The sequence below is a fragment of the Tasmannia lanceolata genome, unplaced genomic scaffold (genome assembly GCF_043159265.1).
Source record: "Tasmannia lanceolata isolate RefF3 unplaced genomic scaffold, GAP_Taslan_0.1 ptg000026l, whole genome shotgun sequence".
Classification (NCBI taxonomy): domain Eukaryota; kingdom Viridiplantae; phylum Streptophyta; class Magnoliopsida; order Canellales; family Winteraceae; genus Tasmannia; species Tasmannia lanceolata.
This window is the reverse complement of record NW_027518703.1, coordinates 9,200,891-9,221,090: the sequence shown is the minus strand read 5'-3', so window position 1 is coordinate 9,221,090 and position 20,200 is coordinate 9,200,891. Positions and strand designations below refer to the sequence as shown.

At 38.8% G+C, this 20,200-nt stretch overlaps 2 pseudogenes; both read left to right on the top strand.

The window, feature by feature from the left end:
• The first annotated feature begins 4,884 nt into the window (after positions 1-4,884).
• Positions 4,885-5,867, top strand: LOC143858803 (germin-like protein subfamily T member 1; annotated as a pseudogene).
• Positions 5,868-13,474: 7,607 nt separating this feature from the next.
• On the top strand, positions 13,475-14,146 carry LOC143858484 (germin-like protein subfamily 2 member 1 pseudogene; annotated as a pseudogene).
• The last annotated feature ends 6,054 nt before the right edge of the window (positions 14,147-20,200 follow it).

The window sequence follows — 20,200 nt, the reverse complement described above, 5'->3', positions numbered from 1 at the left end:
AACTTGTATTGAGTGATTCCTGAATGACCGTCGACAATCCGTGGTGCAATCGGCTGAGATTGGTGATGATGAATGGGCTATATAAAGACCGAAAATGGAAGAGATTATATGGGTTTACGCTATGCCCCTTCGCAATATAGTTCGCATAGACGTTTCTTCAAACACCCGGTGGGCATCACTGCTGGAATGTCCCTGCAAACAATAGTTGGCAAGTCTCTTTGAGGCATTTCATCGAACATCAAGGAGGCGTAATTGCAAGAGCATTTCTGCAACTAAACTGCCAAAGAGACCTATACCACAGAACCGTGCCCTTCACGAATGGTCTCTGCAAAGAGACCTATACCACAGAACCACAAAATTGATTCCCAACAAAGACCCAAAACCTCAAAGTTTTCACATACCCCAACTCAAACCCACTTACAGAAAAGTAGAAGCAGAGGGAGAAAGCACCTGTTCCCAAACTCCAAAAGGGCAAGAAATAAAGCTATCCTTCAAAAACCCCCAAAACCCATCTCAACCGATCTGGTGTTGCAATTGAAATATCTTTGAGCGGAGAAAACTGAACATTCTGTACATCTCCTTTTGGGGCTTCAAGAAACTATCTAGAGAAGAAGGGTACTTCTTTTTTCAAGAAACTATCTAGAGAAGAAGGGTACTTCTTTTTTCGGATAAGATTGTGCCATCGTATTTCTCAATATTCAACCCAATTGGAGTCAGATCTTCCTTCCACTGCAACCAGATCTCCCTTTTCACAAATCGATCATCATCGTCACTGGTTCTGCTGTGAGAAACGGGAACTAGAAGAAACGCAGATCGATGCCCCAGCTAACTAAAAAAAACGAGGATAAACGGGAATTGATGTCATTTCATTGATTCATGTTTCATTGATTCCTGTGAAGATTTCATTTAAATTGGAGTTTGTTTATTCACCGTGTACAATGGTTTCTGTTAAGCATCCATGGATGAATGATCAAAGCGCTCATAAATGGCAAAATCGTAGGTTCAATTCCTGTTGGATTCAATGAAAAATGATTGGAGAAGAGTGCTCTATACTCGAAGTTGAATTTTCTCCTACTTGAGGAGTATTATGCACGCCAGGAGAGGCAATCAAGATCAAACCAGGAGGAGGTCTATTAAATGGAGTCCATGTTTTGTATCTTGGAATTTGATTCATCAATTGATAACCCGAACCATCGATCAAAGATGGCCTGACATAACAGCAACTGACCTAGACCTAGCCAAAATTTAATCCCTTTACAATCATATAACATTTCTTGATGGGAACTCCTATTTGAAAATAAAGACAAAAGTGAAAGGCTACTGATATCTGCACTGCCTTGATAATGACACAAGCTCACCTTGTGTAACACCAACCTTTTTGTGTATTTTGGTGAGTAAACTGTCAACCTTATTGTGTATTTTGGTGAGTAAACTATCAACCTTATTGTGTATTTTGCACTGATTGGAAGATTGGAAACTGATCTCAAATAGTTGGTGGGGGGCAGGAAATCAAAATAAAGTGTCATACATAAAGATAACTGGAGTATGTATGGAGAAACAAATTAAAATCAAGGATTCGAAGCTTACAGAATGCAAAACAAATTATAAACAGCTCTAAATTGTCACGCCCCGACCACACTGTGTAAATATTGTCCAACCCTTGGTTTTTCCACCCTCCTCGATTTGTTTTCCCGCATCACTAACCATACCCGACCCACTCTGCGGGGCCCAACTCTTGGAGATTCTGAAAATGCTTCTACACAAGGAGAAGGAGAGTTCAGATATATTGCCCAGGAACTTTCTCTCCTTTTCCGGTATGGGATCTTACAATCCACCTGTTAGAGCTTAGCGTTCTCACTGGCACACCGTACTGCGGGAGGTACGGCTCTGATACCACTTTAACTGTCACACCCCGACTTGGGATCCGCCGTCCGGAGCGTGCAACAGCCACGAACATGCAAGGCATCTACTCCACTCATTGCATACATAGAAACAAGGCTCCTAATAAATTGCAGAAATAAAACTAAATCAAAGATTAAACCAGTAATAATATGAGGGTTCTACTCATCCCTCTACCACCACACTTAACATTATTACATTCACCTCGAAATAAGAAGTCCAAGTAAATGAAGCTACAAATAAAGCTGGAATATAAACTTTTCACAAATGGCCACCCCTTCAATGGGATCCCCCAAGCCAACGATTTACTGCTCCCGAGTATATGAAAATGTTAATCCACATAATGAGCTAATAGCCCAGCCAGTTTACCCAATCCAAGTTATTAATCCTAAGCTTGATAACGACACTTTAACATAATAAGGACACCCATACATACATACATACATACATACATAATTTTTTTACATGAGTCCGGGTATTGCATGAATAACTTTGATAAGTTGGATAGGAAGGATAGTTTTATTGGAGTCATAGCAACAAGACCAAAAGCATCACACCAATAGGTTTTAAGGGCATCACACTAAAGTAGATCAATGCATCATGCTAAGAATTGTAGATATCACATCCACGAAAATTGCAAGGTTGTAAAACTTCAATTTTTTTAATTAAATTATTGTAGTAGATGGCCATGAGGCATGAGGCTTACAATATATAGATAGATGTGGGCGACTCCTAAAGCAACTTAGCAAGTTGAATCCTATTCAAACTGTAGTAATGACAATGGTTTTTTTTCTTCTTAAAATTCAACTGTTAAATAAGGGTATTTTGTCATTTGGGCATCATTTTGTTCACCCAAATGGAGTTCCGTTCTAGAGATATTTTCTATTAGGCTCCTATTCCCCGGAGTTTGTTTCTTTCAACCTAAAATGGGCGTAAAACAAATTCTAGGCCCATTTTCGACGTAAAAATGGCTGTAAAATTTATTTTATGCCCATTTTACATTGACAGAATCAATGTGAAATGGGCGTGAAATAAATTTTGCGCCCATTATTTACTTAAAAATGGGCATGAAATTTGTTTTAGGGTCCATTTTAAGTAGAAAGATGCAAAACTAAAGATAAAAACAAATAGAAATGGATATGAATTGTGTTTCAACAGGAAATATTCAGTCCAAGGTTCTGGTAGAACAAATCGCGTCATTTGACTAGCTTTCAAAGTATGTATTGACAACTGACTTGTGCAATTTTTCTAGCTAAAGACCAAATCAAAGCATGGAGACTGCTAACTTGCCAAGCAGTTGCTTTCGGTTGGGGTTTCACGCAAAAGCAAATAGTCCCACATCGGATGAGTGAAATGGATAGGGATGGGTTATAAGCAAGGTTTTAAATTTCGGTCCTCATCGAAACCGAAATTTTAGCCGAAATCCCAAAATTTCTGCTGAAATTTGGTAGAAGTTCTTGAAATGTCATTTTTTCAGCCCAAATTTCGGTAATTCGGGTTGAAATTTGGTAAAGGAATTAAAAAAATATTATTTTATCAATAATTTTGCCAAAATTTATGAAATTTCAGCCAAATTTGGTAGATTTCGCTTGTTTCGGTTTCGGAAAGTTTCAGTGTCAGTCCCGACCGAAACCCAAAATTTCGGTCCGAAATTTCAGATTTCGGTTGAAATTTAAAACCATGGTTATAAGGGAATGGGCACCCTCGCACTAACAGCTAGCTTTTAAGGGTGAGTTCTACCCGGTTAAATCCCTTACAAATGGTATTAGAGCTCACGGCATGGTAGCCCATATTTACCTCTGAGAGCGGAAATGTCTCTCAGGGAAGATCTCGGAAACACCGGTGTAGTATCTCGTATTTCCCACTTTGCCGCCACTTGGAGGGGTGAGATTGTCCACGTTGCTTCCACAAGGAGGGGAGATTGCTTGGGTTTCACGCAAAAACAAATAGCCTCACATCGGATGAGTGAAATGGATGGGGATGGGTTATAAGGGAATGGGCACCCTCCCTCTAACCGCTATCTTTTAGGGGTGAGTTCTACCGGTTAAATTTCCTACACTTTCTATGAGACCCTTGTGGATTGTATCTCTGTTGTAATCGAAACTTAAAGAAAGAATCATTTATAGGCCATTTAATTTTTTTTATAGAAAACAGATTCTTCTATTGAATGAATATGGTTGAACCATGGGCCAAAAATTGCATTGATTGGGCGAATACAGCATGAAATAGGTGTCATGTAGAAAAGGAAACAGAGATGCTAGAGGTAAAGCGTGAGGACTAGTGTACGTAACCGAAGAAAATTAATTCGGGTTCTGTCTTCACACTCATCATGTTTTTCCAATTTTAATTACACCCAACCTTAAGAGGTAAAACATATTTTAATTAGACCCAATCTTAAGAGGTAAAACGTAAGCACTGACGGTCGTTGTCACATCATTCGTAAAAACCAACGGGGAGACATCTGTCCATTTTCTTTTCCTTTTCCTGTTGCCACATCATTCCGTCAAAATTTAATCTATTTATTGGGATTTGTTAGGCAATTTCTGGCAAAGCCACATACCCTCTCTTTTTAGCAGATTTTGTCTTATTCATTTAATTCATCTGAGATGGCTGTTGTCTCCTGCGAAATTGCGTAGCAAATCCCTTATTTATAATTTCATATAGGGATTTGCTACGGGTCAATCGCAAAAGGCATTTCTCAGATCTTCTGTCGCATGTCAGAGCATCCACCTCATGAATGAAGACAAAATCTGCTGAAAATTGAGCCTGTGTGGCTGCTCTGACATGCGACTGACCATCTGAGCAATGCCTTTTGTGATGGACATGGACACTAGCAAATCTCTTTCTAATAACATTTATTGATTATTATGGTAAGAATATAACTGGGTCTACAAATTGTGCATGGACTTTGTGCCTAGATAGACACATACATGTGGTATATATATATATATATATATAGACATGATCTCCCCTCCATAATTTCAAAACAAAAAGCATGGCCTCTTTGTCCCTTGCAAGTTCACCCTTGTTCCTAATCCTCTCCTTATTAGTGTTACTCCTTCATTCATGTCATGCAGCAGACTCTGATCCTCTGCAGGACTTCTGTGTTGCAGACTTGAAAGCTCAAAAAATATCTGTTAATGGATTCGCCTGCAAGCCCCCATCTAAAGTAAAATCGAACGATTTCTTCTTCGATGGCCTAGCCAAAGAAGGAAACACAACAAACATCTTTGGGTTCGGTCTGACTAGTGGCAGTGTCCTAGAATACCCAGGGCTCAACACACTTGGGTTTTCAATGAACCGCATTGACTTGGCCCCCGGTGGGAGTGTTCCCCCTAACTTACATCCTCGTGCAAATCAGATGGTGTTTGTACTAGAGGGAATAGTGAGATTTGGGTTTGTGACTACAGCTAATGTTCTGTACACAAAGGTCTTGAAAGTTGGAGAGATTATTGTGGTCCCTAGGGGACTGATACGCTTCGCTTACAATGCGGGGAAGGGGAAGGCAGTTTATCTCGCAATTTTTAATAGCCAGTTGCCAGGGGTAGTGTTCATTCCCCTTGCCCTCTTTGCTTCAAATCCTTCTATTCCTAATCAAGTTTTGGCCTAGGCTTTCCAAGTAGATGAACACATTGTGAAAGAAATGAAATCCAAACTAGGTTCATAAGCTATTATAAGTCCTTTTACTTCTCCATGTACTATATCTTCTTGTTTGGTTTTTCTGCTTAATTTTCACCTTGAGGAGAATGTGAGTTACTACCCTCTTCGTCACTTGTAAGTCCTCACTTGAGGAACCCCTTTTTTTGTTAAGAATAATGTGTTATGGTGTATTATGATGGGATCTATCATCACAAATGACAACCTGTACTTTAATATTGTTGGAGACAATACCTAATAAAATAAAGGGAGTTGAGGGTTAGACTTTCATCCCCCACAGATTCCCTACACTCCCTTCCCTTCTTCCTCTGTTTCTCCCCTCCCACTGTCTTGATTGTTTGCATCAGTAATTCTTCTTTCTTTTTCATTAACAACTTTGAGATTGTTTCACCTGTCATGACTAAGTGCATCGCTCAGAAATCAGTGTTTCACTTTTTTTTTAACTGAAAAGATCAAAATGATCATTAGCTTAAGCTTTTCATTTGTTGCAGGGAATCAAAAGCAAGAATTGTGAGTGTTGCATACATGATTGTGATAATTGTGAACTGGGCCATTGATTTCATGGCCTGAATTAGCTTGGACAAGTTGTGCGTCTACAAATCCTTCGTCTGAAAGAGAAGAGAGGTGACCTGAAAATCCTGTAAGGGGAGAGGGATGGATGCCAAAAGACCAGAGACTATTTTTCATGAGTATCGTACATAAGAAAGGTATGCTAGCTACTTCAGGATCTAGGATCTAGCCCCTCTTAGAAAACCTTCTAGGACAAGATCCTCATGATGAACCACAACCGTCAGATGTGGATTATTGATCAATGTGCCCTTTGTGCGAGAGATGGTGAGACATAAATCACTTGTTTGTTCATTGTTTCTTCTTCTTCTTCTTCTTTTTGATAGGTAAGCTGGGGATTGGCAGGGACCCCTACCGGTTTATTAAAATTAGAAAGATGAAACAATTAGCTCACAAACTCTAACCCTATTCCAAGAATTGGGATACAAACCAAAAGAAGTAAAACAACAAGACCTATCCTTAAAAGCAGAGACTAAGGAAAGGTGAACAAAAGAACCTAACTCCTAATAAACAAGAGCCTCTATCATCTTCTAACTGAACTTCCTAGCTCTCTGGCTCTTCTGCAAATCCTAATGATTCCAAGCAGAACTGCCTATCATGAGCAGAGGAATGGTCATTGTCTCTTCGTTAGGGAGGTTTGGTTTCATTTAAAATTTTGGGATGTCTTGGGTTTTTCCTCATCGATTGGCTGATTTTTTTGGAAAGTTGGTTTCTAGTGCCCTAGCCTTATAAAGGAAGTGTTATGCCTAAAATCAGTAACAGATACGGCAGTGACGTAAGAGCTGAGCTAGAGGACCCGAAGAGCCGAAGTGAAGGAGCTGAGTCATGCACAAGAGCACACGAGGTCAGAAGACCAACCCGGAGTCGTTACTCCGGACATGCCCTTCGACACTCAAGTCAGTACGAGCAGGAGTGCAGAGCGAGTTTTTAAGAAGGGTAGTTCAGAAGTTATTACCCTTTACTCTGAGCCTTGAGAGGCTTTTTATAGTGGGAGACCTGGGGTGGTTGGATTACCTACCCCAGGACAGGTGTCGGGCCATTTGTGGATTTAGGTTTACCTACTCTTAGGTAATTACCGGATTGCCCCTGGGCCGACGCTGGATTCGTGGCAGGCCATCCTGGGGCCACGTGTCGACATCTAATTAGCTGCTGTTTTTCGTACCCTATCAAGAAGGATTCTATGGAGAGTGGAGATGCTACCCACCATTTGGATCCTTTGGAAGGAGAGGAATGCTAGGCTCTTCAAAAATCTATCTAAGGGCCCCTTATTCACTTTCACAGGTCCTTTCCATCACAAGATCATGGGTGAGGATCCTCCCTCCCTTCAAATTCTATTCAAGCTCTAATCTTAATAGCTGTTGGAAGGAGATATGCTTTTGATCAGACAGGGTGGAGCCCGCTTCTCTTAGATGGACTTCGCCTTATCCTGGTTGGCTAAACTTAGATTTTGATAGCTCAAGTTTTGGCAATCCTAGGCCAGCAGGGGTTGGATGATCGATTGCTTAAGGTCGAGGACAGAGATTTTTCATGCCCCTTTGGTTCATTGATTCTAATGAGGTAGAGGCGACATTGGTTATTCTGGGCATCGAGAATACTGATAATAGTCTCTTGGACAGGCTAATTGGGGAGGTAGATTCCTTAAACACCATTAGATGGTTGAACGGTAGCAAGTCTCAACCATAGTGATTCACGGAGTTGGTTGATGAGATCCTAGATCAAGTGCAGTGGCATTTGGTCCGATTTCAGCATGTTGTCGCTCGACCAATAGTGCAGTGAGGCAGACCGGATTGTGAGAGCTAGGGTGAATCGAGTAAGCTTAATTGGGAAAATTTTGATTATCTTCCCCTTAAATATTGGCTTCATATTTGTTGTTGTACTTTTTTTTTTACTTTGTTTTTGTTGACCTCCTCGGTCTTAGGGTTTCCCCCTCCTTAATAATAATATGTGCCTCATTTCAAAAAAGAAGTAATGTTTGCTACTTCACTTTTGGTGATCGAGAATCCTACATAAAAAATAATACCATTAACAAATCATAAGGAAACACCAACCTTATTGCATATTTTGGTGAATAAACCATGAAGCATGTGGACACTAGGTTCCAAACTAAAGACACTGATGTAAAATGATATGAGAGGGATTTTTTAATTGGAGAATTGTAGTATAAGAACCTTTGAGAAAACCAGTCGTGTGCAATATTTTGAGCAGTAAACTAGGTTCAATTCTAATAGGGGTGCAAGAATGATTCAACCTTGATTAGTTTGGTTTAGTAAGATCCCTTTTAGAACTTTAAGGAACCCATGGATGACAGTTCTAAGATCTTAAATTTTCAAAACAGTATCACGGCTTGCATGGGATTATCAATATGAAAGAGAAAAGAAAACATAGTTTTTGAAGTAATCGGAAGGTTGGAAACTGATCTCAAATAGTTCGTGGGGCTGGTAATGAAAATAAAGTGTCATAGGTAAAGAAAGATGAAAACCAAAACTGTAATTGGAGTATGTACTGAGAAACAAATTAAAATTAAGGATTGGAATCTCAAGGAATGCAAAAACTAATTATAAACAGCTCTAAATAATTAGGTGAATGGGATATAAAGGTTAGTTGTGTTGGACTCAATAACAAGACCAAAAGCATCACTCCAATGGGTTCTAAAGGCAATAACATGTCTTCTTAATCATGCCGATGACTCTGAAGTGTATTTGAACTCTGATGCCTTTGTACATGAACTCTGAAATCTCCGACTTTGATCCGAACTTAGACTTTGAATTGCATTTTTGCACCTTTGATTCAGAACCTTATTTGACATACACTACACTACTTTGTGCTTACTGTTCAGTAGTGAATTCAATTTTGGCTCTGTTACTTGACCCCATTGAATCTTGTCTTGTTAGACTGTGCTTAGAGTAGTGCGTAATTATGTACTGAGCTTTTCAGCTGACTGTGGTTATATATCGTTTTTAGGTTTTGATCCTCGTGAGGTTAACGGTGAGCAGGATGCTTATTTCTGGAATTTGACTTTGACTCAGAAATTAGTTTATTTGTTTCCGTTCATTAGGAAGTGAGTACTTTGAATAAAATGTAAAGACTATATTATTTATTTGTTTGACTCTTGGGGAGAGATGAGATTTGACTTGACTCTGATGGGTCCGCTTAGATTGAATTTGATGTACATTTTAATTATGAATGCCATGTTATTTTTGTTATCTGCTTTGTAGCCTTGTACATTTGTGGGACTTGTCTCGCAGGTGTATGGCGATGTCATGTCCTACGCCCAGGGTGGGGTTTGGGGCGTGACACATTGATTTTTATCTTTCACTTTCTTTTGTTTATTTTTTTCATTGTTTCTAGAGAGAAAAAAATATCCCTCTTTATGCATTATCTATTGTGCACATTGGAACAACTAAAATTAATTCAAGGATAAACCAAAGGAGGGTGATCTAATTAAGCTGTAATGTTTTACCTCTTAGAAATCCGCATGTTGTGAAATAGAAATTCATGATCTAGTTGCAAAGTTTTAAACTTCGTCCGAAATCAGAAATTGGCGAAACGTACCAAATTTTTTTCGGCCGAAATTTTGAAAATTTCGTCAATTTCGGCGAAATTTGAAAAAAAAATATTAATTTTTTATTCCTTTCCCACAAAAAAAATCCACGTTTTGTGCGTCTTTACCAAATTTCGGTTTCGGCTGTCTCCGAAATTACCCCCGAAACCGAAATTTAAAACCTTGTCGAGTTGTCTAAATTATGTTGGCTTGAGTCAATGGCTCAGGTAATCCATTTATAATTTCATACAATATTTATTGATGGAAAATTCAACTCCTTTTTGAAAATAAAGACTAAAGTAAAAATGACTGATAATTTGGTCATTTTCAATATTTTTGGCATTTGGTGGGAATTTGAGCTCTCTTCTTCCTTTTTTGCCACGTGTCACGGTATAAGATTTCTTTTCTCGGTACAGAACAGGTTTCCATTTTGCTAGTACTCTTGATGGAAAACACTTTCCAAAACAGAACTCCGGTTTGAAAATAAAGTCTAAAGTGAAAATGACCAACGCTTTGGCCATTTTCACATTGTTTTGGGCACTTGGTTAAGGGTGTCAATGGACTTAGATGGTCGACGGACCATCTGGATCCAACTTAAATGGACAGTATCTAAACACGATTTATGGACATATTTGATCCGAAATTATTTCTGATCGGACCCAATCAACTAACAAACACCCATTGGAAATCCTAAATCCCAATTTATTTTATTAGTCCATTTTTTTTTATAACTTTGAGTATTATTTCAAGGGTATTTTCATAAAAATAATCCATACGAATCTTATTTTAAGTATTTTTGTCATTCATCTCTCTCAAGTCTCTAGTAATCCTCCTCTTCCTTCTCTAACCATTGACCCCAAGTCCTTAACCCACCGTGCCCCGGTGCACCCTCACCCTCGTCTGAGAATTCTATTCAATTAACGCTGGATGCACGCCAATGGGAACAGCCTCCTACCTTGAATATGTCCTTGAGTCCAAAAAATCAAATGCTATTAAACAATGAAAAGTGATGGAAGAAAACACCTTCACGTACAGTATAGTCAATACATGTAGAGTTTTCATCTTCCCTTTCTGTCTGACTTTTTAACCAACTCAAAACTCCACTTCCTACCTACTCCTTCTAAGGCTAAACTACTAAACACTAATTGTAATTCCTTCTAAGACTTATAACTCCTTACACCTCCCACTAACAAACTTCTAATTCAACTAGGACTCTAACTTACATAACTTAAGGAAATAAGATTCTAGATTTCTTTGACTAGCTCAGACCCTACTAACTAAGAAGTCATCCTACATCTAATAAGGACATCAATTTATCTCCAACGATCAGTAATTCTGAGTTTTAAAAGCATCAAAATGGGTGTGCATACATGATTGTGATGTTTGTGATTTTGTGTTCTACTGATTTCATGGCCTGAATTATCTTGGACTGGTATTGCGTCTTCAAGGACTATTTTTTAATTTACGGAAATTTACTATATTAAAAGCAAAAAGAGATTACAAATCCTTACATTTGATCCCTAAATAAGCTCATACCATACTGTAGTGAAGAGCACGAACCTCCGCTTGAAGTTGAGTCCATCATTCCAACCAGCCTAGATAGAAGACGCATTGGTCCATGGACCAATGCGTCTGCAAAGACAAAGGAGATATATACTAGAAGAGAAGAGAGGGGACCTGAAATAAAATCCTAGAGGGGGAGAGGTAAGGATGCCAAAGGCCACATGCTACGGTTTACATTTTCATGAGTATCATACATAAGAAAACTTTTGGTGGATATTATTTTGTCTAGCATCACTGGACAGGTGAGCTGACATAAAGCCAACTGATCGAGACCTTGTCAAATTTTAATCCAAATAGATTTTCATATAATATTTATTGATGGAAAATTGATCTCCTTTTTTGAAAATAAGGAAGAAATTGAAAATTACAAACGATTTGGTCATTTTCACAAAGTTTGGTGGGGATTCAAGGTCTCTTATTTATGTTTTTTTGTTGCACGTATCATGATATATATGAGATTCCCCTTTTTTTACACAAAACGGATTTCCATTTTGCCAGCAGTCCTCTTGATGGCAAACACTTCCAAAAAGAGAACTGTTATTTGAAAATAAAGGTAGAGTCGAAAATGACCGATGATTTGGTCATTTAACAGTATTTTTTTTATGGGTAAGCTAGGGTTTTGCAGGGACCCCTACCGATTTATTTCAAAATAGAGAAGATACAAGGAAAGCACAAAGCATACCCTAACTTGGAAAATGCAAGGAAGGGATGAACCAAGGCTCAACACACATATGAGTGAGCAGACACTAAGCCTAAGAGATCAAGATGCTCATTACTTCTGACTTACATAATCGGCTAATTTGGATGGGATATGTTAGGCTCTTTGAGAGCGTTTTGGCTAACTTTTCTTACGAACTTCTTGCCATGTTTCATTTGGTTCAACTTCTAGGATCACTTGGGCGGCCTCTTTATCTTTTTTCTCAATGGAAAATTTTTCCTTTTCAGGATTTGAAGTTATCCCCTTGGCAGGACGTGCTTTCGTCGTGAGTAGCTCTTGCTAACTCCTCCTCGACTCCTCGTAAAATGCTTACGTATGAGTGAGCATTTTTCAGTAATTTGGAGAAGCCCTTGTGTCCGGTTTCTCTAAGGGCTCCTGTGAGTTTAGCATCCATTTTACGTGTAAAGAAACATGCCAATGTAAAACCAATTTTGTGCTCATATTTTAACTTATTAAAAATGCATGTAAAATTTATTTTAGAACCCATTTTAATTAGAAAGAAGCAAAACAAACGATGATAAGGAATGGAAAACACTTACAAAAACAAAGCATGAAGACTGCTAAGCAGTTGCTATGGACCAAACCGATGTAGAATATATCTATGTTATATCGATCAAAAATTAAAGAAAGAGTCATTTATAGCCATTTTAGCTTTCTCAAGAAAAAACGTCTTCTCTTGATTAAAGATGGTTGAACCATGGGCCAAAAAATGCACTGATAAGACAAATCTACCATATTGTCATTAGGCTTTTTCCTTTTTAGTATTAACCAGTCGTCTCTAGACAATTGATCGGATGGCTCAGATCACCTGATAGATGAGTTCTTGGATAACATGTTGTTGCAACACCAAGCGACCCAACCCTCTTTAAATAGGTGTTGTATAGAAAAGGAAACAGAGACGGTAGAGGTAAAGCGTAAGGACTTGTATACGTAACCTAAGAAACTGAAGAAAAGTATTCAGGGTTATGTCTTTACACTAATCAAAATTTTCCATTTTAATTACACCCATTCTTATGGGGTAAAACGTAAGAACTGATATTGTTGTTTTTGTTTTAAGGAATATCATAGACGGTCCTTGTCTGGCTTTTACCTCCTCTTTACACATACCAGAATCGGAAAATAAATAGGGAGACATCTTACCCTTTTCTTTGCCTAGTCTAAATTTAATCATGACTTATAGGGATTTGCTAGGCAATTTCTGCCAAAGCCAAATCATGGCTTACTATTGCAGGAGACAATAGCCACGCAGGCTCACCTTTCAGCAAATTTTGTCTTATTCATTTAATGCATCCGAAGTGGCTATTCTCTCAAGCAAAAGTCAGCCAGCAAATGCCTTTCCGCAAAATTCCCTAGCATATCCCTATTGATTATTATGGTAACAATATAATTGGGTCTACAAATTGATGGTGCATGGACTTTATGCATATATAGACACATGTATTGTATATATATAGACATGATCTCCCCTCCAAATCTCCAAACAAGTCATTGAGAAATCATTTTTCAGAAGAAATTAAAGTAGAACAAGCATGGCCTCTTTGTCCCTTGGAAGTTCACCCTTGTTCCTAATCCTCTCCTTATCAGTGTTACTCCTTCATTCATGCTATGCAGCAGACCCTGATCCTCTGCAGGACATCTGTGTTGGACAACCAAACGCCACAAATATATTTCTGAATGGATTCCCCTGCAAGAATCCGTCTACAGTAATGTCGGACGACTTCTTCTCTGAACTCATAGCCAAAGAAGCCAGCACAACAGACATCTTTGGGGTTGGTTTAACTCCTGCCGATGCCACGACTTACCCTGGGCTCAACACTCAAGGGTGTTCAATCCTCCGTATCGACTATAATCGAGGAGGGATCGTTCCCCCTCACACGCATCCTCGAGCGACTGAGCTCTTTTATATATTAAGTGGAAGAGTGAATGCTGCGTTTGTGACCACTGATAATGTTCTCTACTCAAAGGACATGAAGGCTGGAGATCTTTTTGTGTTTCCTAGGGGGCTGATACACTTCAATTACAATCTGGGGAAGGGGAAAGCAGTAGCACTTGCATTTTTTAATAGCCAGTTGCCAGGAGGACAGTTCATTCCACTCTCCCTCTTTGCTTCAAATCCTACTATTCCTGATGAAGTTTTGGAAAAGTCTTTCCTAGTAGCCAAACAAACTGTGGAAGCCATCAAAGCCAACTTTACTTCCTAAGCTACTAATACTCCTTATGCTTTCAAGGAGGAGAATATAAGTCACTACTATCTTTGTCGCTTGTAATTCCTCACTAGAGGAGCATTTTTTTTTTTTTTTTTTTGTTAAGAATAATGTGTTATGGTGTATTATGATGGGACTCATCATCACCAATGACATTTTGTCATTCCATATTTATAGGAGACAATATCTAATAAAAGAACAATGAGAGTTGTGGGGTTAGACCTTCGGCCCCCACAAATTCCCTATATATCCTCCTTTGTTTTCTTCCTCTCTCTTCTCTCTGTTAGAGAATAAAATCAAATTGTAGATTGATTGGGGTGGATTTTAGATTGATTTGATTAGATGGTAGATTAAGGAAGAAAACTAGATTAAGTAACAAGATTAGATTAGGATTATCTCCCCAAATCATGTCATATCTCTTTCTATGTTTATCTTCTTGAGTGTTCTCTATATAAACACTCATTGGGCTTGATTGTAATGCATCCAAGAATAATAGAAAATCTTCTCTTCAAAATTTAACATGGTATCAGAGCCAACGACCTTGGCTTGACCTCTCCACAAGTGCTTCCGTTCTCAGGTGGACGGCCGATCGTCCGTCCGTCCGTCCTGACCAACATTGATCCCCTTAGCCTATGAGTATCGGTACTTGCCGACCTATGATGTCTTGCCCATCGAGGCCCATTCTTGCCCATCGAGGCATCCTTTTGCCTATCGAGGCATTGGTCCATTGTGACCCATTTTCAGAAGGTTCGGTATTCAAAACCGACCTAAAGACTCGCCCATTCCGGCTCGAGTCCAATTCAGTTCTTTGAGACTCTGTGCGCCTCATCTTTCATGCGACACATTCTTCAACAACATGCGGCAATTCATATTCAGCAATACCAACAACAGGCGGACATCAATCGTAACAGTGTGCATAAAAAAAATTTACATTTCTTTTTGGGGATATCTATTGTAATCAAACGTATATCGATTTCCAATCCATATACGTTTGAGGGGGCATATTAGAGAATAGAATCAAATCGTAGATTGATTGGGGTGGAGTTTAGATTGATTTGATTAGGTGGTAGATTAAGGAAGTAGGCTAGATTAAGTAACAAGATTAGATTAGGATTATCTCCCCAAATCATGTCATATCTCTTTCTATGTTTATCTTCTTGAGTGTTCTCTATACAAACACTCATTGGGCTTGATTGTAATGCATCCAAGAATAATAGAAAATTTTTTCTTCAAAATTTAACACTCTCTTCGACGTCTTGATTGTTTGCTGTCAATATTTCTTGCTTTTTCATTAACAACTTTTAGATTGTTTCACATCCGCCAATCGCCATGACAAATGCATCACACGGAAATCAGTCCTTCACTTTTTTGTGTAAGGGTTGAAATTATAAAACATGACACACTTAGGCATGAAAGAGGTGAAACAACCTCAACGGCTTTTAACCTCGCAAATAAGAAAGATCTTTCATGCTCAATTCAACAAATGTCAGCTATATCTCAAATATTAGAAAATGAACAAGTATATTCCATGGACAAACAGCGAGGAGATAATTATATATATCAATAATGGTGATATTTCACTCCAATCTCAATGGTCCTCAATCTATATTGCCTTGTTAGAGCAGTTTATTCCCTGTCTGATTTTCAACATGCTTCCTTGAATCCAGCGTAAGATTGAGGAAAATGTGTTTAGGTTAGGCAGCACATTGGATTGAGCATACCCTTAAGGAGTGAATACTCAACCATGGCACTGCACATTTGAATTGATGTCGTTTCATTGATTCACGTTTCATTGATTCACCTAAAGATTTAATTTAAAATTGGAGTCTGGTTATTCACGGTATTCAATGATTTCTGTTAAGCATACATGACTGAATGATCAAAGCGTCCAACTCATAAATGGCAAATTCATAGGTTCAATTCCTGCAGGATTCAATGAAAAAAAAATTGGAGAAGAGTGCTTTATACTCAAAGTTGAATTTCCTCCTTGAGGAGTATGATGCAGGCCTGGAGAGGAATAAAGAGCAAGCCTTGAGGAGGCCTATTAAGAGGAGCCCATGTTTTATCAAATCTTGGAACTTGATTCATCGATTGATAAGATGGACCATCGATCGAAGGACCGGTTCATTGATTGAAAGGTCTACTCATCAATCGAAAGATCTTACCACCAATTGATGGGGGGTACGAAATAGCAAATGAATTTATTTTTTAGAATATTTTCTTTGTATTTTTCATTTTTTGGATAAATTTGTATTTGTATAGGGTTTTGCTTAAAAATATCTAAGTGCTTCTACTTTAAAAGCAAGCACAAGTTGAGTTATTAGGGAGATCATGAGGGATCCGGGTACAACTAGTCAACTAGCCCTTAAAAGCTAGCCGTTAAGGGGAGGATGCCAAATCCTTATAAGCACATCCACATGTTTCAACCTTTCCGATGTCGAATCTTTTGCTTTCACGTCGAACCCCAACAATCTTCCCCTCCACCTGGTAGGAACATGGGAACTACGAGATCTTCCCTGAGGGATTTTTCCATCCTCATAGGCATACCGGGGTTATCGAGATTCTTCCCCGAGGGATTATTCCGTCCTCGGAGGTACACCAGGGTTACCACGCCCCGGTTCTAATAGCACTTGGGGGATTCGGGTAGAACTCACCCTTAAAAGCTAGCCGTTAAGGGGAGGGTGGCCAAATCCTTATAAGCCCATCCACATCTTTCAACCTTTCCGATGTGGGATCTTTTGGTTTCACGTGGAACCCCCAACAGATTATGATGTTCTGTTGATTTTAGGCTTTGCCTAGGCGAGTTCATACTCTATTTTGAGTGAAAATAGTGGTTCCAAGGTATAAATAGTGGTTCCAGAGTAGAAATATTGCTTCACACAATCTAATAGTACTTCATTGGGTGTTAATGTTTCAATGAATTTATGAACAATGGGTTAAATAGTTTTCTAAACACTCGGACGTTATGGTGGTTCATAGTTTAGATGGCCTAATACTTGTGAGAATGACTGTATTTATAGGGTTTTAAACACTCATAAGCACTCATTATACTTAGGAACCACTAATTATACGTAAGAACCACTAATTATACCTAGGAACCATTATTTACCATTATGTAGTGGTTCCAAGTTATAAATAGTGGTTCTAAGGTATAAATAGTGGTTCCAGAGTAGAAATATTGCTTCACACAATCTAATAGTACTTCATTGGGTGTCAATGTTGCAATGAATTTATGAACAATGGGTTAAATGGTTATCTAAACACTCAGATCTTATGGTGGTTCATAGTTTAGATGGCCTAATACTTGTTTAGAGAGTTTAAATTGTGATTACAAAAAGTTATGCACTCAAAAACACTATAAAAAGTGAGAATGACTTTATTTATAGGGTTTTAAACTCTCGGAACCACTAATTATACCTAGGAACCATTATTGACCAATATGTAGTGGTTCCAAGGTGTAAATAGTGGTTCCAAGGTAGGGTTTTGTGGAGGGTGGAGAGTGGAAGGATTTAGGAGGGTTTTAGAAGGGTTTTAGGGTTTTAGATGTAATTGATCTTAAGGTTATGGTGGAGGGAGGGGAGTGGAGGGATTTAGGGTTTGGGGAGGAAACGCACAGTTGTAATGGGGGGACGTGTGTTAGAGGTCTTTATGGGGAGTGGTTTCTGCAAACGACGTTTGGTTTTTTAAAAAAATCGCAAAAAAACTGGTCGACCTTTTCATATGTTTTTAACCTATCTGACGGGATGGTGGAAAGGTCGACCTGCAGGTTGACCCATAAATGCTTTTCCTACCTGTTTGGTCATATGGTGAAAAGGTCGACCTGCAGATCAACCCATTAAGGCAAATTCACACATGTTTGTGAATAAGGTAAAAAGGTGGACTTTCAGGTCGACCCATTAAGGCAAATTCGCACCTGTTTTTTGAAGAAGGTAAAACGATCGAATTAAGCCTTTGGTAAAACTCCATTGTATAGCCCCCTTCTAAAATGAATTCAGCCCATTTTTTTCAAAAAAGACTATACAGCCCATACCATAGGATGATCCAAACCGCCCAATTGATGAGCCACAACGTACATAGGTTGTGCCCCAAAAATCATTTTCATAGGATGATTCTAACTATCCGATCTAAAAAGGGACTTAGATCATGGAAACTTCTATAGATTGGACGATTGGGATCATACATGGAAAAATAATTTGGGGCAGAACCTATTTATGTTGTGGCTAGGGTTGGCAACGGGGCGGGGCGGGGTCGGATGTTGCATTCCCCGTCCCCGTCCCCGTCCCCGTCCCCGCCCCCAGGGGCAAATCTAATCCCCATCCCCGCCAAGGAAAAAATCCCCATACAATTCCCGCCCAATGAAATAAGAAATGTGAGAACTACTTACATATAGAATATAAGACAAACTTAAATCATATGCATATTTTTATGGAAAATGCATATTTATATATTTCTTCATTAATTTGCTCGTGAAAGCCTTTGGGAAATGAAATGATCATTTGATAGATCTTCAAATTTTAAATAAGTTTTTTTTTTTATGACGCAAGGTACTAGTAATGAATCGGGGCGGGGCTAAGGTCCTCCCCGTCCCCGCACCGGGGAATTTTTAAAATCCCCGTCCCCGCTCAGGAAATCCCCGCCCCGAACGGAACGAGGCGGATCCTCGGTTTTCCAGGTTAAATTGCCAGCCCTAGTTGTGGCCCATAAATTGGGCGGTTTGGATCATCCTATGGTGTGTGGGCTGTACAGTCCATTTTGAAAAATATGAGGTGAATTTATCCATTTTGAAGTTTCCATAATCTAAACCCGTCTTTAGATCGGATGGTTAGAACCATCCTATGGAAATGAATTTTGGGGCATAACCTACTTATGTTGTGGCCCATCAATTGGGCAGTTTGGATCATCCTATGGTATGGGATGTATAGTCCATTTTGAAAAAAATGGGCTGAATTCATCCTAGAAGGGAGCTCTACAATGGAGTTTTACCAAAGGCAATGAACTTTCAACACTTGGCGTTGAAAAGAAGAAGCTAAAAAAGTTAAAGAATAGTGTTTGTGAAATGCATTGGGATCCGTTTCTCAAAAAGGTGGAGGGAAAAGCAACTCAAGGGCATTCTTGTCTTAAAACATGCCTTGGGATGTGTTTCACTCCTTTCTGAGAATTTAGCCAACTCAACCCTTTTTTTTGAGATTTTCAATTAAAAATCCCTTTTTTTGAGAATTTTTCCATGGAAAATTGAACTCCTTTTTTGAAAATAAGAATGAAATTGAAAATTACAGACGATTTGGTCATTTTCACAGAGTTTAGTGGGGATTCGAGCTTTCTTTTCCTTTTTCATGCACATCATCATGATATGAGATTCCCCTTTTTTTAACAAAACGGATTTCCATTTTGCCAGCAGTCCTCTTGATGGCAAACACTTCCAAAAGCAGAACTGTTATTTGAAAATAGAGGCAAAATCGAAAATGACCGATGATTTGGTCATTTTACAGTAATTTGGTGGGGAGTCGAGCTCTCTTTCTTGTTTTTTGCCCTTGTGTCACGATATAAGATGCCCCTTTTTTTTTCTTTTCTTTTTTTCAAAACAGGTTTCCATTTTGCTAGCAGTCCTCTTGATGGAAAACACTTCTAAAACAGAACTCCTTTTTGAAAATAAAGAGGAAAGCGAAAATGGCAGACGGATTTCATCATTTTCAAAGTGTTTTTGCTATTTGGTAAAGGGTATGAATGGATCCAGACGGTCTGATTGACATCTAAAGTACCAGTGGACGGTCAGATTTGTAATGGATCATGACCAAGACAACCCTCTTGATAAAAAACAATTCCAAAACAGATTCGGTCATTTTCATACTATTTTTGGAGTTTGGCGGGGATTCGAGCTTTCTTCCTTGCTTTTTTTTCCCACATGTCACCATATAAGCTCCTGTTTTAAATATATGCATATATAGATTGTGCATGGACTTCATGCAGTCCTCTACATTGATTATTATGGTGATAATACAAATTGTGCATGGACTTCATGCATAGATAGAGGCGTATATGCATATATGTGGT